The following is a 17,460-nucleotide window of genomic DNA, read 5'->3' as shown; positions in this document are numbered from 1 at the left end:
ACAGCTTTACATTTTTCTTTGACACTTCACCAAATTACTGATATTCAAAAAACACAAATTGCCATCAATACCAGGCATATCATAACTATTACCTCTTTGGAATTCTGACACACAATCAGCATCTCTTGCACTTGTTAACAGCCACACAGAAACTGGTGATGTAATTTAGTGTTCTAGGATGCACTGATGTGAGGCATTGTGTTATGTGAGAAATAAGGGTGTGATGAGACGGGTGACCATTGGCTTGTGGCTGACTCACTCTTTCACTGGTCGTCCTGTGCTGTGGTTGGCCTTCATCATCACCTGTAACAACAACACACAATGTTATATCATTATAATAAACAATGACAGACACCCTTATCAGTGTTTTAGTATGGAATAACTGCTTCAATACACCTCATTGACTCTTCATTCACTCCTGGTCTTCCTGTGGTTGGCCTTCACTGTCAGTTGCAAGCAACAACAGTTTGTATTAAACAAGCAACTTAAAAATAGAGGCAAACTCACCGTTTTCAATTTGAATTTACTATGAAATAACTGCCCTAATACCCGGTACCCCCTCCCCCCAATTTCCTTGCTTGTCATCATGGGGGGGCTTCAGAGACATCAACAGAGACGTGATGTGTAGGGGAACTACCAGTGTAGCAGGATGCCTGAATGAACTTCCACAGTGTGTGGAGTTTTTTTTTTTCTGCTGGGTGGATGCCACATTTGTGTGTCCATTCTGTTTTGCCCTCTCCCCTCTCCTTTGGTCCCTGTTGCTGCCTCAAGAAATTCTGCAGGGCCCTTTTTTCTCCTATTGTTGCTTCTTCCATCCTTTTTCTTATCTCCTCTCTATTCCATCTTTGGCTTTAAATAGAGTGGAACTTTCCACATAGATCAAAATTCTCACCAATGGCCCTTAGCATGTTGCAGCAGGAAGGATTAGGGCGTGCCTGTGGGCTGTTGGTCTGGCCACTTGCATGACCATTGTGGTTTGACACCACCCCATTGTATGGACCTTTGTGGAGGCAGAAATGCTGCTGAGCTACAGCTGCAGATCCGGGGATGTTGTTCCTTTGTGGTGGGACTCTCAGCCATTGGCCGATGCCCTAACATTGTACTAGGAGACTGCTTTCCCACACAGTGTTGCTATCCACTGTCACGGGGTTTTGTGAATTTTATATTAAATAATACTTTAAATGTTAACTTGTCAATAGAGACAAAGATGACTCGTGAAAATCAAGCAATAATTACTTTATGCCGGCTTACTTCGCCGATTCTTTAAGGACGAGAATTTATTTACTTTCTCAGCAGTACACAGCAGAGACTATTACTCACAGATGCTGTTTGTTAGTATTGCTAGCCTCGCGAGAAAGTGACTCCACCCCTGACAATCAATATCTAATGCTATGAATGATAAACAGGTTCTTGCTGATGCATTAACTCCAAGTTGGCACAACGGATTTAAGTTTGATGCATAAGGACTGGCCTAAGTACCAGGTATGAATAATGCAAAGCGTTATGCAAACTAGGAGCGGTAAGTAAAATAATGTTAATGTGGGAAAATAAAACACGAGTTTACATTACATTAAGCTCAAGAGAAAAGAACTGAAAATTTATTAATTACAATGAAATAAATTTGTTACATGTTTCAAAATTTCATTCATTCATTGCCAGACGCCATGTATCCCAAGCGGGGTGGCCAAGGGCTCAGAGTTAATTGTTTTACAGGGAGGGGCACTAATCCTCCACCAACCCCACTTGACACGTAGGGATGCCAACAGCATCTGGTGTTCCCAGGCGGTCACCCATCCAAGTACTAACCAGACCCAACCTTGCTTAACTTCGTTGATCGGACGGAAAGCGGTATGTTTCAAAATGAATTCAAAATAACAAAGAGGATACACTCACTCGCTCACTCAGAAGCTAAACTAAACTCTTCTATCTATCTACCTATTGCCAGACGCCTCAATCCCGTTTGGGGTGGCCACAAACAAAGCCTCCAAGTCGCCCTGTCCCCTGCCATTTCACTGCCCTGCTCCCAACTCACACCCCCCTCTCTCAGATACGTCTCCACTCCATCCCTCCATCTCATCCTCGGCCTCCTCCTTCCTCTTCCCCCCTCCACCTCACTCACATACACTCTCTTTGTCAGTCTTTCACCCTCCATCCTCTCCACATGGCCAAACCACCTCAGTGTGTTCCTCATAATGCTTCCTATCACATCCACATCCACATCACAACGCTCCTTTATATCCTCATTCGTCAGCCTGTCTCTCCATGTGACTCCACAGGCTCCTCTTAAATAACTCATTTCCACTGCTCTCACTCTTGACTTGTGTCCTTCCAACAATGTCCAAGCTTCACTTCCATACGTTAGAGTTGGTATCACAATACTGTCATGTAGTAACTTTTTCACTTCCATGCTCACTTCCCTGTTTCTTATCACTGCTTTCAAAGAACCAGCAACCTTTCTTCCCTGCTGTACCCTTTCACGCACTTCACCCACCAAACCTCAATCCTTACTCATCACACTACCCAAGTACTTAAACGTACTCACATTTTCCAATTCCTCACCATACATTCACTGACTTCACCCGTCTCAAAGACCATCACTTTACTTTTCCCTACATTCACCTTTAGATTCCGTTTCTTACACACTCTCCCAAACTCATCCTAGGAAAAACAAAAGGATATACTGGTCAGAAAAGGTGGCTAGGCGGGATGAACTGGGTGTCGTTACTTAGGAAGGGCGCTACCACCACGCTGAACCTCTACGCCGGATCACACTGAGTGGAAATTTCAGGAACTCGCTGAAGAACGACCTGCTCTCACGGCGCACAAAGTCTGACTGACTTCAAATTACAAGAGAGGGGCGAGTGCCGGCCGCACTTGCTAACGGCCAACGGAATTAGTGTGAGCACCACTCACTTGATGTAGTGCTGCCTACTTCTTCCTTAGCCTTTATCATTCTTTTTCTGTGCCTGCCCTCCTCTCTTCCTATTTCTCCCATCTTTCCTGTCACTACTTAATGCTTTTCTTTCCATTACAGGTGGCTTTACATTGAGTGACAAGCCAAATGGTTTCCTGTAAGCCAAGAAACCATTTACAACGCTGGGTGGTAACCATATAACCAAACCATACGTGCTCCCTACGTGTCAAGTGGGTTGGTGGAGGGTTAGTGCCCCTCCCTGTAAAACAAATAACTCAGAGTCAAATGGCCACCCCATATGGGATTATGGCATCTGGCAACAGATAGATAGATAGATACACACCCACAATAAATCACTCAGTGGAGGTGCTAATGTCGCGCACAAGGACGATCACTTATGAAATAGTGAAAAATGTTCTGAAAACACTCCCGATCGGGTGAATACGGGGATGGTTAAACTGAGTGATAAATAGTGGAAATTCCACTAAAATTAGTGGTTTTCCACCAGAGTTCAATGGCACAAGTTTGTTTAGATACAGAATCGTGCCAATTCGTGACTGGTAGCGAGTGTTTGCTTGGAGCTTGGTCCCTGCTTGGGTCATTGGATGGGCATCTAGACTCTGGGTTCCACCCACACAATCCTTTATTTTTCAGTGGTTATGTTCAGCCTTTTCTTTACCATGTACGATTATGGAAATTGTCTCCAGTTCTCCCTCCCGCAGTCCTGCTGATGTTTTTATCCTGATGACAACTCTGGCTTCTCTTCCTGATACTTCACTGGCCCTTCCTACTGTTTCCCATCCTCTACTTATGTCTACTGATTTGTCTCGCCTAATTACACCTGCTCCTGCCTCACAGTCCACAACTCTGTCTACCTGTTCGTCTTCTATAGTAACTTTTGAACTGTACATGTTCGAAAGCACTACATTGAATGGATGATGGTCGCCACCATCTACCACCTAAGAATAAAACAGGTAAATTCCCTTCAGTGTGAGGAGGTTAGGGAAGACTTTTTTTTAACCATGACACAATAGGAGATAATTCATAACTTAGAGAAATAACACAGGCAGTACTGTATCTAGATGATGTTGGAGGGGTAGGTAAGAGTTGGTGGGCTGTCCCAGTGGATGTGGGTTCAAGTCCCAAAAACACTAATACCATAACCTAAGTTATGTATGAGCACGGTGGGTGATGATAACAAAGTTGTTCAAGTCCAACTGTAGAATGGAGGACACCTGCAATCTTGTGTGAGGATTTTTTTTTTTTTTTTTTATTCATTTGATCTGCATTCCTCTTTTCTTTTCGAGAGAGAGAGAGAGGTTCATGGTACAATGGATGACTGCAGGGAATAGACTTTTACTGCACAGAATAGACTTTTAAGTCTACGTCCTAGCTGGACAAAAAGTAAAATTACGTAAATAACTAAGGGTAAACATATGCTTTATTTGTGGCGGCAGAAGTACCTTACCAAACCAGTTCTTCTTCTTCCTCATAGTCTTTTATATTTTTCGGATTATTTCTGGGGTGGTAAATAAATGTTTCATGCAAAATTAATTTCCCTCGTTTTTAGCAGTGTTCCGCAGTGTCATCTCATTTAATTTGTCAAGCGTAATGGTGGAAGGGACTGTCCTACCTTATATGTTTAACTAAACCTAATCAAACATAGCTTAACTGTATCTGATAATCTAGCCTAACCCAACCTAGCATCCAGTCAGGAAGTTGGGAAACGAAATCCACCTTTCAGTAAACTGAGTAAGATTCTTTCATTATGCCTTAAACAAACAACCGTAGGTGCGGCATAAGGAATGTGACAATTAAAACTGCGGGAAGTTTTTCAGTAGGAAAAAGTAATTTTCCATCCAGAAAATAGAAAAATACAGAAAACAAATTGGAGGAATATGAATTCAATAGGTAATGCCCTTCTACTGCCCCCCTAAAACATGCATTTGCCTAAATTGGTAGGTGGTGGCATCCATCATCCACTCACTTGATGTAGTGCTGCCTGCTTCTTCCTTCACCTTTATCATTCTTTTTCTGTGCCTGTCCTCCTCTCTTCCTATTTCTCCCATCTTTCCTGTCACTTCTTATTGCCTTCCTGTCCATCACAGGTGGCTTTACATTGAGCAACAAGCCAAATGGTTTCCTGTAAGCCAAGAAACCATTTATAATGCCGGGTGGTAACCATATAACCAAACCATACATGCTACCTATGTCAGAAGGTGGGTTGCTGGAAGGTTAGTGCCTCTCCCCGTAAAATGAATAACTCAAAGTCAAGTGGCCACCCCATACGGGATTATGTCGTCTGGCAATAGATAGATAGTTTACATGGGAAATTTAGAAATTAAACTCCACTCCAGCTCACAACTACATAATGAATGGAGTAATAATCTATGTGACCTGAATTTTCCATGTAAGCCATACCTCAATGTTGCATAAAGCAGCTTGAAGTGATGAATTATGATTGACAGGCAAACAATATACTGTATGTCTTGTGTATGTATGCATTGATCACAGAATGAAAGTGGTTAACCTTACTATAGGCAGTGGACAGTTTCAGAATGCGATATGCTCAGCTGCAACTGCGATGCCACAAGGTGTTTACCATGCAATCTTTTTGACACTTTGCAATCAGAGCTTCCTTTATATCAGTTTACCCAATCCCTTCGTTGGACTCCCCCTGCTTGTCGAGGTGCGGGCCAAATATTGTCACTGTTTATGTGTGAAAACGAGGTCACTAAACAATATGCTGTTCACTTCCGCCTTCAATGTTAAGCTGTATCAAGATGTTAACATGAAAATATGGCGCTAAGTCATGAAAAAAGTGCTGTGGAAAGGATGTGTAGCCATAGTTCTGCCACTGGCTCCCGGGAAATGGCTGCAAAAAATTAAAGAATTTCAGTGGCATTTGTAATATATAAAATCTGACAGCACTTTTGTGTTCAGGATATACGTACTGGGGAAAAAAATAATGCGAGAGAGAAAAAAAAGTTGTGTAGAGCTTCTGACTTCGTTGTTCAATCTTGGTTTCATACATTCCCAATAGTACAGTACCATTCTGCTTTACGATTGTTTGCGTACTGGAGGATTATAAAATGACAGTGATAAAATACTGGGCATGGGTTTTCGTTTGCGTCTTGCGGTAACGTAATTTACTGATTGATCCTTGCTACCTCCAGACATTTTTATTCAGCATGGAGGAGACCTCTTATAGTGAAGGGGTAATAATTATATATGGTTGTATTTAACCTGTTCAGTTCGAAGTATCCGCAGAGCTGAATAAAATCGTCTGCGGATAGCAAGTGGTTAATAGCGAGCTGGAAAGGGAAGGAACGAGGGTTGAGGAAAAGCCCAACAGAGGGTGTGAGGTACTGTACCATCGAGTATCTTCGTGAAGTAGGTAGTATCATTTTTACCATGGTCATTGCCCTTGGCACGGTGTCAGGTGAAGGGTGGGTGTTACAATGATATGCCAGTGTAGCGATTTTAAAGGAGCGGAGGATGCACGCTCGCTAGTGTGTAGCGCCTTAGTTATGCGGGCTATACCTCATACCAATTAATCTGACCAGGCATGTATGGCAACACTGTTCCTGCCGAGATTCTGATTGGCTGGAGGTGTTTGTTCGATTTCGTTGTTGCTAAAACTGATACTGTTTTTATTATCAGATGTGATACTGAGTTTGTTGACAATACAGTTGTCAAAAGCAATAAGATATCTGTTATATACTTATCAACAATGAAGTTTTCGTAGGAAGATTGAGATATGAGTCAACAAAATATTTTAACAGTCCAAGTCAAGGTCAGCATTCGAACAATTCCTGTAAATCTCTGACACTCCGTAATATAACAGAAAATTAAGGAAACCTGCTTATTCTAAGCGTTGGTATAACACATTTAAATTTTAAGATCAGTCCGCACTGTGATAATAGAGGATATAATTATAATGAAAGTTTTCCCTTAGCCTACTTTGATTTTTTGCGATTTTTTCAAACCTCCCTCCCCCCAGAACTCGTCTTTTCATTAGAATTTTTAATTATTCAGAGTTATGGCACGATTTGAGGGTGCGGACTGATCTTAAAATTTAAATATGTGTTATACCAACACTTAGATTAAGCAGGTTTCCTTAATTTTCTGTTATATTACGAAGTGTCAGAGATTTAAAGGAATTGTTCGAATGCTGACCTTGACTTGGACTGTTAAAATACTTTGTTGACTCATATCTCAATCTTCCTACGAAAACTTCATTGTTAATAAGTATATAACGGATATCTTATTACTTTTGACGATTGTATTGTCGACAAACTCAGTATCACATCTGATAATAAAACCTGTATCAGTTTTAGCAACACCGAAATCAAACAAACACCTCCAGCCAATCAGAATCTTGGCAGGAACAGTGTTGCCATACATGCCTGGCCAGATTAATTGGTATGAGGTATAGTTGCCTGTGTAGCGCTTTAGCGAGTATAATAATTTGCAACTTTTATATGTTCGATTCTCACAATGGGGATTGATACTAAACTCAGCTTGGGAGAGAGGCGTGTATTCACCAAATGTATAAACACTGGTTCAACACTGTATCCAACACATTTACAGGGGAGAATTACATAGTATTGGAGCTGGAGCAAGTACTGTGACTGTGATTACTGAGAGAGGGACGGATATGTAAACTCAGTAGTTGGAGGGTTAGGCAGTTACAAAGGGTTAAGTGTTTCCGTGGTGTGTATGTGTACGCGAGGGTGCACAGGTGTTGCCTCGACGGGGTAAGGAGTGAGAAGAAGGTTTCAGGCAATGCCCCAGGCGCTTTTGTACACATGACGCTCACATAGGCCTCTAGTGCCGTGTGCATATGACTAGGTAGACTGTGATTGGGCAGCTAGACCTTTGGTCGAAAGCAATTGGAAGACGCACCTCACGGCGTGACTTGACTGGAGTAGGCACGAGCGACACCCTCGGCGTGGGTTAGCGTTTTTAGGAGGGTCACCGGGGGTCACTCAAGCCTCGGTGTCATGGTTCCGTGTGCAAAGTGTGGAGGGAATGTGATGATTACGTATGGAGGCTGTGTGGAGGAAATGTGATCACGTATAGAGGCTGTGTGGTGCACAATAAGTGCGCTACACCAGGAAGTTTTGCGTCAAAAGGAGAGTTGGGGAATATATCAGGGTCGTTATCAAAGAGCAAGGTAGCAATCAGTAACTGCGAGCATTTGCCTTGTTGGCAGTGAGGCTAGAGGATGATCATTTACTTTGAACAGATCACTGATGCCAGTGATGGACGATTCCCTGTTCGGAAAATTCGCACCCTGGGCGATTTCCCTTTATTGTATAAATGTGCTTAACCCTTTAACCGCGGGTGTCATTCCAGAATGACATTGCAAAAACTGGACCAAACCGCGGGTGTCATTCTGGAATGTTTGTGAATATTTTGAATACCGCGCGTTTTTTCTGCGTGCCAATTGTTTCAAGGGTTCTTTCACTCCAGCCGACCCCCACCTCCCTCCTCCCACCCCTGACCAAACACGCATCAGTATCTGTCCAGCTTTGTGAGTGACATCACCGCTGATGTGGCAGTGAAGTGCGGGCAATTACAGTGCCTTTTACCTGCCTCAGTGAACACAGAGTGGGTGTTTATCATATGTGCAGTGTTCATATATGTTTATAGTATTATTATCAGAATGAGGTTGGCATTTGGTAATGGTGTGTGAGCGAAAAATAGTGATTTTAGATCGCTCACTTCTAATGGCACTGCCCATCCAGTGATAGTCAACGAAATCATGAAACCTACATCATTGCAAAGCCGAAGGTTAGTACTTTCTAATGGTACCTTATTTTTCGCTCTAGATTTATTCTGTGCAGAGTTATAAAGGTTTAAAGTTTGTTTACATTTTGGCTGGAACCCCCGCGGGGGGGGGGGGCCAGTCGGGTCAAAACAATGCCCGCGGTTAAAGGGTTAATATCAAAACATCGTAAGCTCCGCCGCGGGCGAAAGGGAGCTAATGTTACCAGGCAACTGCCCAAACTCTGCTCTGTCTTGTCATGATGGATTTACGATTATGTGATCGCAGCAATAGGGTCGTTTTTCTTATACAAAGTGTATAGAACCCTGGTTCTTGTTGCTGTCAGACTCTCCCAGGATAGAGCGCTTGAATCACAAAAACGTAACTCACATGGGAAATCTTCCAGCCAATCACAATAGCAGAAGTCCGAAACCCCCCCCTACAGCCAGGCAATGGTAGTTCAGCCAAAAGGAGTTGGGCGCTTATACCTTCTCGACCTCATTTACCGAATGAAAGTGGGAATACTGCCTGCTGTCAGCCAATCAGGGAGCAGCTTTTACAAAGTCTGGGTAGCGTTGCTAAGTGTTTATGCAGGTTTAATGGAGGCAACCTTTTTGCAACACTTGCTGCATATACACCCGATGTTTTGCATACTTTGCGAGTGTTGTAGTGCTTATTACACACCATGAGTGATACTGAGCATGCAGAAGTGTCTACTAGTGATGAGGAGAGAAAAATAGAGGAGCCTGGCCCCTCCAGTGTTAGAAAAAGAAAGTGTAATGTGAGTGAGTGGAAAGTACACAAAACTAAGCATTTGCGTGACACAGGGAAGGAGTATGTTGGTCGTAACACAGGAAAAAAAGTGCGTGCACGGAGGATTGGACCCCCATGCAATAACGGGTGTTTTGACAAGATTCCTCGAGTAGTGATTGAGGAGTGTTTTAAGAATTTTTGGGCGCTGGGGCCTCATGATAAACAGACAGCATACCTCCAGACTCTTGTTGAATCATTACCAGTAAAGCGTCGTCGTAAGCCTGTTGAGGGAACACCTCGGCGTCAGCAGACAGTATTATACAAAATTGCCCGTGGAAAAGATGAGTACACAGTGTGTCAGAAAGCTTTTTGTTCTATTTTTGACATTGGTGAGATGCATGTCCGTAATGTCGTCAAGAAACTGACATTGACGGGCACTCCCATACCTGACAAAAGAGGTATGCATGAACGTGTTACAAAAATAAAAGGTCAGAAACTTGAGTGTGTTCGTATGCATATTAGTTCGTTACCCACAGTGTCATCTCATTATTCACAAGCGAAATCCTCTCACCAAAAGTACCGGAGGGAAGAAGTTTATAATGATGAGTTTTAAAATCAGTGTTCATGGAAAAGGGGTTACTATAATTTTCCAGTCATATTAGTATAACTGACTGGAAAAAATAAATAAATAAATAAAACTAGTATGTTAATATTAATTTTTTCTCCACATTATTTGCATAATTACTAGAAAAATAACATTAAAATAATAATAATAATATTGTCAAGGAATATACTGAGCCCCACATAAGTAACCTCTTCTCCATTGTTTTCCTTCAGCAGTGTACTGGCTCACTGTTATGAACATTTTTCAATGATGTTATAATATGTTGATGCCTTTGAATGTACTGCAGCTAACTTATACATACTTCTGTTGCACCTGTGCAGGTGCACAGGTGCCACATGTAATGAAACTGTAAAAACATGTAAGGGATATATCTCCTTAAAGAAACAAAAACCGATTCAATACCTTTAATGGTTATGTTGTGACACATCAGTAACTTTAGGTGGCATTTTCTCATTTTTTAAAAAGTGGTGCTTACGATGTTGTGATTCTAGACACCTCAGTTGTTATGCTACGTGTTCTAGGGTCGACTTGTCCTCAGAACACGAGCTACTGAGTTTGGGTTCTCTTTCGAGACCGGGTCTAGAATACACAACAAGGGGAATAGGGCATAAAAACTCCAGTCAACCGACCTTACATGTATATTACCTTAGTTACAACTGTGAACAGGTTACATTATTAATATTATACATTGGTCAGGTCAGGGGATACAATAGAATTTATAGACTCTGGCCCGGGCTGCTGTGGTCTTGGGCTCCTTACAGGTGTCGCCCGGGTGTGGGAGGTATCATCAAGTGTGCCCTTCCACAGGAGGCACGGGACTACTGCCAAGGGCTGGGGCATCCGGAGTGGGCTGCTGGGTGGCGTGGAGGGAGGCCTTTCCTTACTGGGGCCTCAATGGGGAAAGGCGGCCCTTGGGACTGAGGCCGAACAGGGTGAGCAGGCGGGCTTGCCTTCGCCTACTCCTGGAGGAGGACTGCCTGCTGGTGGGACTGGGGAGGTCTCGCCCTGGAGTCCTGGGGGGTGCTCCTGGGCGTCTGGAGGCTGCGGTCTCCCTTGGGTTGAGTTGCTGTCAGGAGTTGCCTGCGGTGTCCCTTCCTCATGGGGTCCGACAGCAAGGGGCGTCGCCCAGGTGCTGGCTGCAGGGCACAGACTCTCAGGCTTACAACAGGACCTCACCAGAGCTCCTCCAGCTGCAACTCCTCTGGGGAACTGCGCCTGTGGGGAGAGAGAGAAGGGTGTCCTGCTCGGCTTCTGGGTGGGTGGTGAGGTGAGCAAGGGACTTCCTCCATAGGGGTAGTCACAAGGGCAGTGGATGAGGGACATATGGTGGCCATTCCCTCCTTCCTGATGCAGATGGTGGCTGTTGTTGCTGTTCCACTTGCCCCTGAGACGGCAGGCGAATGGCATACTGTGGCCGTCCCTTCCTTCCCGGTGCGGACAGTGGCCGTCACTGCGGTGTTGCTCCCAGGAGTAGCTGCAAGTGAAGGGCATACAGTGGCTGTCCCTTCCTTCCCAGTGCAGATGGTGGCCATCACAGCGGTCTTGCAGGGGGTAGCAGCTGAAGAGCATATGGTGGCCGTCTCTTCCTTCCCGACGCGGACAGTGGGCATTGTCGCAGTGCTGCCTGGGACTGTATAGATACAAGTCCTGCCCTGATCCTGGTGAGGGCTGGCCCGGCTGTAGAGTAGTCCGCCGGGGCAGTGTTCCTGCTCTTGGTCCTGTTGAGGGGAAGAGCGGCGCAAGGTTGTGGGGAATATAGACCCGTCTCGGCTGGGCCTTACGTGCACCCTATGCGCCTCCCTGTGGTCTCCTCCTGGGGTGGGTGTTTTGACACCCGGTCTGTGGCTTCTCCGTGGGGTGGGTATTGTGCCACCCCTACTGGGGTCTCCTATTGGGGTGGGTATTTCAGTAATAATTAATATTAATGGGGAACTATCAAGGTCTACGTTCTTTCGGTAACATAGGTTTTGGATATTATAAGTTACACATTTAGTCAGTAATTGCGATAACGTGTTTCTTCCTCGCTGCTGACGACTCTGGGGTCACCCGTAGCTGTCCTCATTAATTTTTATTGGTACTGCAACATCCAGGGTATGTTTTAAAGTGACTTTGGAGAGAGAAGTGTATATTCCTCATAGATAACAATATCCAGTGTCTTTGCGTCAGATCGGCCATAACAGACAAACCGTGGGGAAAGGTATGGGTCAGTCAAGATCCATCGTCAGCCAGAGCACAGCTTAGGGCTGTCAATCCTTCCTCAGTGACATCACGTCGTCCACTCGACAGGAAGGACCTCACCCTGACCTCACCTCACATTCTCTCTCTCTCTGTTTCCCGCACCATAAGCAGCAGCAAACGCAGTAGACAGTTCTAATGTAGCTATCCACTCCAGCAATGCCAAGTAACTGTTCAGTGTGTGGGTGCTTTGACACCCTCAAAAACACAAGAGGATCATCTATGAGATATTTCTTGTTTCCGAGAGAAAAACAATACAGTGACCTATGGATCAGACCTTGTAGCCGTGCTGACCCAATCAGCCTCAAAAATGCAAGGATTTGCTGTGTGCATATCAGACCAGATGACTGTATGGACGATATGAAGTCATGACTGCTGGGAACTGAAAGGCCTGCACACATGAAAGCACTGAAAAAAGATGCTGTGCCATCTCTTCTGTTGCCAAATGGTGAGTGCAATATGATTGTTTTGGTGGCTCACATGTTATTTTACTGATGGATCTTGGGCTGAGTCAAGGCCCACATTCTTGTTCTGTGGGCCTTGGTCTGAGCTTAAACAGATGCAGGCAAAGTAGCCGAGCTTAATTGGACCAGAGGGTGATTAACCAGTGTCAGAAGGAAGAGGCTCCAGTAATTCCATTTTTCTTTGCACTGGAAACATTATGTCATGTAAGAGCTGCGCCATTGTCTCAAGGAATAATGAATTAATTAATAAAAGGCAGTTGTAAATAAGAATGGGTAAAAGGGGGGAAGAACATTATCTCATCAGTATTACTTTCATCCTAGGTTTCACTTTTATAGTATATACACTATGTTTCCATGTCATTTCCTAAGCTATGCGTGTTCTGCCAGTTTTTCTTGTTAATTTAAACTATAGTTAGTGTTCCTGGCAGTGGACCTTTTATATATATATATATATATACACATACATACATATACAGTAAGCTCTCCCCGAACACGTTGTCGCCGAACGCGCTTGCAATTATACGTGGTTAGTGCTGGGATACATATAAGACAACGTAAAATTAAAGAACCATTGCGAACACTATATATTTACGCGAGAGGCCTTTGAAAGGCCAAATCCTCTAACCTCGGCGCAGCACACACGGTTTGTTTTGATCACGTGATCATGTGATTCGCAGTACTGCTTTTCCACAGTAGTGTATTTGTAAGTTAAATATTTACGTAACTGTTCTGGTACGTTTATGTACAAGTTAAAGTACTATTAAATAACGTTAAAGCAAGAAATAAAGTCTTATAACCAGTTTACCTGATGGGCATCGGAATATTGCCTATTGTATTTGTTCATTAAAGATTTGCTGCACTGATTTTCCACACTACTGTATTTGTAAGTTAAATATTTACTATTCCGGTATGCACTTGTAAGTTAAAGCATTAACTAAAGTTAAAGCATTAAGTAAAGCCTTGTAACCAGTTAACCTGATTTATATGATTACCCATGATCAGCGGGTTCCAAAACAATTCTCCGTCACGTCAATTCGCCATCAGACAATTCCCCGTCAAAACATGGACGATTCCCCATCAGGACAATTCGCACCCTGAATGATTCCCTGTCATTCAATAAATATACTTATTTCGCCTTTGAATTATATTTTAGCGTCACCCACAGCTGTCTTCATTAATGACAGCAAATTGTCTTGTTATTGTTGTGATGGCAAACTGACTGACGACGAATTGTCCCGAAACCAATCGACATCGGAATGTTGCCTTGTGTTTACGTATTTGTGTGTTGGAGTTTTGCTGTTCAGTACTGTATTTGTAAGGTATAAATTTATATAAACCTGCTAAGTGCTTCATATTGATTACCAATGGCAGATAACAACAAAACACCACATTTAGGGGGTCTAGGGAGCAAAATAATGAGTAGTTAAAACTTACACGGTTTCATGCCGAACGCGCCGTGGTTGGAATGAAACCCTCGCATTAGGGGCGAGCTTGCTGTATATATATATATATATATATATAAATAAAAAACAGGTGACTACACTGAGTGGCAAGCCAAATGGTTTCCTGTGCATCAGGAAACCATTTACTACATTGGGTGGTAACCATATAACCAGACTATGGCTCCTAGTGGTTTAGTGGGTAATTAAGACGCTCCAATCGGATTGAGCTTGTGTAGGTTTATATCCATGGGATGGTTGGGATTTATTTATTGCTCATGTAATGCCACTCAGGGATGAGTGAGGCTGGTCACTCTTTATCTTAAATGTCAGGACCAACTTGCCAAGCCCCGGGCTCCTACACTCCTCATGGGGAAACACAGGATTAGATGATAGTAATTATTTATTTCTTTTATTTATATTACTGGTATTTATATATTTTTACTGCCATAGTCTTGTCATAGGACCCATGGTCACAGTTATGTGAGCTGCCTAGTGTGGGTCGTCCGGTAGGGTCATGCATTAATTCTGAAACAAATTATATGAAAACAATTCCAACACTTCCCCTTGCCGCTGATTATATTTCTGGTGGTCCAAGTTCAGCTCTATAATCTGCGGAAGTGGTGACATCTGGTGAACTGTACCATTATTTTTTAATACAGCAGGCTGAGATTCTCAAACTTACATACAGTATATATATATACACATAACATCTGTATATTAATCATTAGCAAGTTCATGGGAAACACTACTGAATGGAACTGAACCATTTTTTATTATTATTATTTATTTATTTATTTATTTATTTATTTTTACTCAGCCAAAGGTAAGGATAACAGGTCAAAGTCAGCTTGAACACTTTCGAAATTTGAACGTAACATTGGAATGGTTGAGGGTCAAGCAAGGAAGAAAAAATTTGAGAATAACCAGTTGAAGGTCAAGGTCACAGTGGAGGGTCAGTTTGGCCCTACATGTATCGGAAGGCGTCAGTGTTAGACTCTGGCTCCCTAACACCTCTTCCTTAGCTATTTATTTTGCTCATTACACCCTACTGTCCTCTTCTGTGTTATATAAATCCTTAAAACATGGCCATACTCTGGCAATAGATAGATAGATAGATATTAACTAGCCATATCCAAACATAAATCGCTGAGGAAGAGGTGTTAGGGAACTTCTTTAACCAATGAGAGTGCAGTGCTGTCAGTACTCCTTGAAGGGGAAATGTATTCCTGTGTGCTCCTTGAAGGGGTAATGTTTTTTTTTTTTTTTTTTTTTTTTTTTTGCAAGGAAGAAGGAACCAAAGGCCATGAGCCCGCAGTTACAGTTCCCTCCAAGAGAAAAACAAAATACAATAGAGAGCCAAATTCAAGATCCGATCATTTTGAGATGGCTGGACACACTGCGTTTGAAAGACTGGAGATCATAGGCAGGAGGAAATACAGACAGAGGGAGACAGTTCCAGAGCTGACCTGTTGCATGAATGAAAGACTGGGAGTAACGGTTAACTCTTGCATTAGAGAGTTGGACAGAAAAGGGATGAGAGTTTGCTGCCAGACGGGTGCTACGCGCCCGTCGTAGAGGTGGAGGAATGCAAGCAGACAGTTCAGAGGAGCAGTGACCATTAAAGTAGCGATAGAAAAGAGATAAAGATGCAACAGTGTGGCGAAGAGACAGAGGTTGAAGGGAGTCAGTAGGAGGAGGAGAGTTAATGAGACGAAAAGCCTTTGACTCCACCCTATTGAGAAGAGCTGTATGTGGGGAGCCTCCCCACACATGAGAGTTGTACTCCACACAGGGGCGGATAAAACCCCTGTATAGAGTCAACAATTGTGCAGGGGTAAAGAAACAACGGAGTCGGCTTAGCACACCCAATCTCTTGGAAGCAAATTTTACAAGAGATGTAATATGATCTTTCCAAGATAAGTCCCAAGTAAATGAAACCCCAAGCATGTTCAAGGACGATGCAGGATTAAGCTGAATATTATTAAACATTAGTGGGTATACCTGTGGAAGATTTTGTCGGGTTGATAGGTGTAAGAACTGAGTCTTAGATGCATTAAAGACAACCATATTATTTTTACCCCAGTCAGAGATATGAGCCAAGTCAGACATTAGGTGTGCCAAAGCCTCATCCCTTATTTCTTGAAGTAACTGTTGAGATGGGCGTTGCGGGAACCGAATGGAAAGGTGAAGGGTGGAGTCATCAGCGTATGAGTGGATAGGGTTAGATGTACAGCTTAGAAGATCATTGATAAATAAAAGGAAGAGAGTTGGTGATAGGACAGAGCCCTGAGGAACACCACTGTTGATAGATCTAGGAGAAGAACGATGGCCATCTACAACAGCGGCTATAGAACGACCAGAAAGGAAGCTAGCGATGAAGGCACAGATAGAAGGATAGAAACCGTAGGAGGGCAGTTTGGAAATTAAAGATTTATGCCAGACTCGATCGAAAGCCTTTGAGATGTCAAGTGCAATGGCAAAGCTTTCGCCAAAGTCCCGAAAGGAGGATGACCAGGAGTCTGAAAGGTAGGTGAGAAGATTGCCAGTGGAGCGTCCCTGACGGAACCCATACTGACGATCGGAAAGAAGGTTGTGATAGGAAAGATGTCTTAAAATTTTTCTATTGAGAATTGACTCGAAAACTTTTGAAATACAGGACGTTAAAACAATTGGACGATAGTTGGAGGGTTGGGAGTGGTCACCCTTCTTTGGGACTGGCTGAATGAGAGCAAACTTCCAGCAAGAAGGAAAGGTACAAGTTGACAGACAAAGGCGAAATAGTTTGCCTAGGCAGGGTGTAAGCACAGAAGCACAGTTCTTGAGAACAACAGGAGGGACCCCATCAGGCCCATATGCCTTGTTAGTACTGAGGCCAGTGATGGCAGAAAATACATCAACTGAAGAAATTTTAATGTCAGCCATGAGGAAGTCGGAGGGGGGAAGTGAAGGAGGAACAGCACCGGAATCGTCTAAGGTGGAATTGGAGGAGAAAGTCTGTGCGAAGAGATCTGCTTTATCAGTAGAAGAAATAGCTACAGAACCATCAGAGTAGTAAAGAGGAGGGAAGGATGATGAGGTAAAGTTGTTAGAAAGATTTTTGGCAAGATGCCAGAAGGAGTGGGAAGAATTCGAGTTGGAGAGTTGAGAGCATTTAGTATGGATGAAATTATTTTTAGTAGATCGAAGAACAGACTTAGCACGATTCCGGGCAGAAACGTAAAGATGATGTGATTCAGGGGTGGGTTGGCTCCGGT

General features: G+C 43.3%; 1 long non-coding RNA gene across 1 annotated transcript in view; it reads right to left on the bottom strand.

The window, feature by feature from the left end:
- Positions 1-173: 173 nt before the first annotated feature.
- The window catches only part of LOC145402161 (uncharacterized), a 30,805-nt gene continuing 13,518 nt past the window's right edge, over positions 174-17,460 (bottom strand). Inside the window, exon 3 of the long non-coding RNA XR_013897713.1 lies at positions 174-303. This is a non-coding gene — a long non-coding RNA (uncharacterized LOC145402161). The remainder of the gene's footprint in view (positions 304-17,460) is intronic.

The sequence above is a fragment of the Coenobita brevimanus genome, chromosome 57 (genome assembly GCF_032717465.1).
Source record: "Coenobita brevimanus isolate Jiangsu-jjx chromosome 57, ASM3271746v2, whole genome shotgun sequence".
Classification (NCBI taxonomy): Eukaryota; Metazoa; Arthropoda; class Malacostraca; order Decapoda; family Coenobitidae; genus Coenobita; species Coenobita brevimanus.
Note: the sequence above shows the minus strand (reverse complement) of the source record. Positions and strands in the feature narration are given on the sequence as shown.